Raw genomic sequence first — 4,825 nt, 5'->3', positions numbered from 1 at the left:
TAGGTAGCCACATAAGAGCTCAGGAGTGTGCATGTGTCTTTAGGACTTTATGGCTGCAGTGTTTTGCAACGTTGTATTACAAAGCTACAAATAATGTTGCAAAACACTGCTGCCATAGAGTCATAAAGACACATGCACACTCCTGAGCTCTTAAGTTTTTAGTGAACCAATTCTCCTTACATTTCAGCGCTTTGAAAATATCACAGAGCAGCTTAATCAACTGTCTTTCACTTAAAGGGATATAAAAAGAAAATATGCCTTGCATGTATAACTGTGTGTTCAGCCCCTGCAAATGGGTTAAACACATAATAAATGTCAACTGCAGAGCAGCAATGTACTACTGGATGATGGATGAAAACATTTGGGAAGCCAATGACAAGAGGCATTTATGCATAACCCGCTATCCCCAGCTAGCATCCAGTAATACATTGCTGCTCCTGAGCATACCTAGGTATGCTTTCCAACAAAGGATACAGGGGGAGAACAAAGTACATTTGATAACTGATACAAAGGATACAGAGGGAGAACAAAGTACATTTGATAATTTAAGTAAGCTGAAAAGTGTTGTAAAATTGAATGCTCTGTCCGATCCACAAACACTTCATTTTTAATTTTAATGTCCCTTTAAAAGGACATGAAAGTCAAAAGTGTCCTGGAGCTGTAAAGCCATCAAACTAGTGCAAAACACTGTGCCGTGCAAAGTACATACAAAAGGCTGCTCTCATTACATTATGCTGATTAGCACCATGTGGTGAAAGGCTAGAAATGTAATTTATTAAATATCTCTATCACATGGTAACTGATTAGATAATAACTGGGTCCAGTAAACCTTAGTGCACATATTTAGTAGTGTATTTGTCTGATCAGTAAACTGTAATATGACATAAGAGCTGCAATTCTAAAAATGCCTTGTTGTAATGCAGCCAAACGTTATATTATTAGTTCTTACAAATAGTTTTCTACTTGTATTTTGTTTATTAGAAGTTTATACTAAAATTGACTTTATTGATTAAGCGGACTTGGCTTATCTGTAAATCAAATTATTCTGTCTTTTCTTTGGTTTTGTATTGTAACTCCAGTTTACTATTATCAAATTTACCACTATCTGTTGGTATCCTTTGTAGACACTTAGAAGAGCATACTGAGCAGGTGAAGTGGCACCAGGGTCCAAGTGCTAAGGTGGCCCATAGCAGCCTGACTATACATAGGCAGAATGGGTACAATCCTAATGCAGGGGAAACTTTTGTCTATCTATCTATCTATCTATCTATCTATCTATCTATCTCTCCCTCTCCCTCTATCTATCTATTCTATCTATCTATCTATCTATCTATCTATCTATCTATCTATCATCTATCTATAATATACAGTATATATTAATACTTTCTATTTTACCAAAATATGGTATAATAAAAATGGCTTTAGGTTTAAAGAAATGTGTAAATGTGTGGAAAGAGGAGAGAGATGTTTTGTCAGTTAATATCGTATAAGAAATTAAAGGGCCTTGAAACACAATTTTTTTCCTTTCATTATTTAGAGAAAACATGCAATTTTAAGCAACTTCCTAATTTATTTCTATTATCTAATTTGTTTCTTTCTGTTGGTATCCTTTGTTGAAAAGCATATATAGATAGGCTCAGGAGCTGCTGATTGGTGGCTGCACATGTATGCCTCATGATTTTGGCTCACCCATGTGCATTGTTGTTTCTTCAACAAAAGATACTAAGAGAAGGAACAAAAATAGATAATAGAAGTAAATTGGAATGTTTTGTTCAGTAGAGCTGTTGTTTTTAATATGAAACTGTGATTAAATAAAGCTTTAGGATTTAAAATACGATACAGAGTAAAACTGGTAGACTAGAATATACAAATAGCTCCTATTTGCCCTTCATTTCAAAGTGTTTGTAATGAATAGTGGCATGTGATACCGAAAAATATAAGCTTGCAGCATTGTCAATACCAGTAGGAAATGTAATAATTATTATGGGGTACATTTCTTAACTGATGGACGGACATCGCTAAATGCCAACAGCATACGCTGTCGGCATTTAACATTGCACAAGCATTTCTTGTGAAATGCTTGTGCAATGCCGCCCCCTGCACATTTGTGGCCAAACAGCCGCTAGCAGGGAGTGTCAATCATCCCGATCGTATCTGATCGGGATGATAGCTGTCTGCAACCTCAGAGGTGGTGGACGAGTTAAGGTGCAGTGGTCTTATTACCGCTGCTTCTTAACTAAATATTTCTGGCGACCCTGAAGGCTTGCGCGGAAACAGCTGCATTCGCAGCATGTTAAATCGGCCCCTATGGGTCTAGAAACTGGAGCATTCAACTTGAACTAGCCGCCTGCTTTTTTCTCTAAACCTTTTAAACCAAGATTGCTGATCCTACTTTTTAGGCTTTGTAATCTTTATATTTAAACATGATTTACCTCACAAGTCATATGTTGTTTTTAACAACTGACACTACACTTTTACAAAATGTTTTAGCAGAAAAGACAAAAAGAATGGGATTGCTATTTTAATAGAGTAGATAACAATCAATAAGGTGTATTTATTTATATAGCACATGTCAAAACCACACTTTATCAATGACAAGGCAAAATAATAATTAAACAATAACATTGTATTCCTCATAACCAATGTACATGTTAATAATGGAAATTAAAAAATAATATCATAACATGCCATAACCTGATGTCTCCATAAGAAGCCTTTGGTAAAACACAGATCAAGTTTGGTTGAGGTAGTTCATTTCTTTGAAACCCAAAACATTTCTTTATGATTCAGATAGAGCATACCATTTTAAATATCTATTCAATTTACTTCTGTTATCAAATTTGCTTCAGTCTCTTGGCATCTTTTGTTGAAGGAGCAGCAATGCACTACTGGGAGCTAGCTGAGCACATTGGGTGAACCAATGACAAGAGGCATATATATGCAGCTACCAATCAGCAGCAAGCGCCCAATAGTGTATTGCTGCTTCTGAGCCTACCAACAAAGGATTTTAGATCAATATTAAAGTGTTTTCTGTTGTACAGAATACCTTGTTCTTGGTTTGATAAGTTGACCGCATTGTGTGGTGAAAATTTTTAGTACAAAGATAATACATTGTGTATAATTTTACCACACTGGGGTTCTGTTTTATATTATTTAAGAGTTACTCCTGTCATAGATAAAGACACTGGCAGTACCCAGTGGTCAGCAGGGTAACTCTGAATATAACTAGGATAGGTGTTAGTTATAGGCTTGTGAGCAATTTTGATTAGACTAGGTTTATTGGTTAAAAAATTGAGAGCTGACAATTTCGAATAAAAATTGTATTTATACACATTGAGCCGGATTACAAGTGGAGCGCTATTTAATGTTCCTGCTCGAGCGTTAATTGTGCTAGAAGTAAGCTTTTTGCGCTTGTCAGTTTGCGCTTGTATTATGAGTTTAAAGTAAAACACGCTAACCGGATGGGAAAAAAAGTGTGTGGGGGGGAAAACACCCCACTCTCGCGCAAACCCGATCTCATATTCTAATGTGTGGTAACCGGACATGAAAATATGAATATTTCACATTCCAATGATCTTCACATACAAGAAGATGTTCTATTTATTCATAAATAAATATTTATATATATATATATATATATATATATATATATATATATATATGATGTTTTTTGGTACAATATATCTATACCTATATATATATATATGTATAGATGATTATCTATAGGTATAGATATATACAGATATATTTATAGAAATATCTATTTAGAAATATATAGAACAATGCACTTATATATATGTATATGTATTATGTGTTTATGTGTTCATATGTAGTGATGTGTTTATATGTGTATATATGTATGTAAATACATATATACACATTTAAAAACATATGTACACGCACACACACACACACATATATATATATATATATATATATATATATATATATAAAATAAAAAAACAGGCATGCACTCTGGAAATTTTTCAAGGTGCTTTAATGTGCACAAAAAGTAAGACGTTACCATACATACATCTCTAGACAAGTATATGTATGTATCTCTGTGATAAAGCCCTTTGAAGCCTTTTTTTTCTAACACCTAAGAACTGATATCTTTGAGTCCTTATAAGTTTTGTGTGCAATATTTTATTTTGAATATTTTTATTAGATGTTATTATGAGTGTAAGTGCACTTTGTAATGTATTTTTGATGAGTTCCAGAGCTCTAAAGATGTGGTAATCATTCTAGCGTAAATCGCGATTGCGCTCAAGCTATCGTGTTTACTTTCAACTTGTAATACCAGGTAAACCTGACAAGCGCAAAACCTCTTTATTTCTGTATAGATTTTATTTGTGGATGTTATCATTCAAAGATTTTTTTCTTTTACTTTTAAGGTTTACTTGTTATTTGTTTGCTCAATGTATTTTTGTTCATAATCACAAGGTTTATAGATCTACATTCATATCAGCTCATCTACCCAAATATTTACATATTATAGCTTAAAGGGACACTGTACCCAAATTTCTTTCATGTAATTAGCAAGAGTCCATGAGCTAGTGACGTATGGGATATACATTCCTACCAGGAGGGGCAAAGTTTCCCAAACCTCAAAATGCCTATAAATACACCCCTCACCACACCCACAATTCAGTTTTACAAACTTTGCCTCCGATGGAGGTGGTGAAGTAAGTTTGTGCTAGATTCTACGTTGATATGCGCTCCGCAGCAAGTTGGAGCCCGGTTTTCCTCTCAGCGTGCAGTGAATGTCAGAGGGATGTGAGGAGAGTATTGCCTATTTGAATGCAGTGATCTCCTTCTACGGGGT

This window comes from Bombina bombina, chromosome 4, assembly GCF_027579735.1.
Source record: "Bombina bombina isolate aBomBom1 chromosome 4, aBomBom1.pri, whole genome shotgun sequence".
In the NCBI taxonomy this organism is placed as follows: domain Eukaryota; kingdom Metazoa; phylum Chordata; class Amphibia; order Anura; family Bombinatoridae; genus Bombina; species Bombina bombina.
This window is presented reverse-complemented; position numbering follows the sequence as displayed.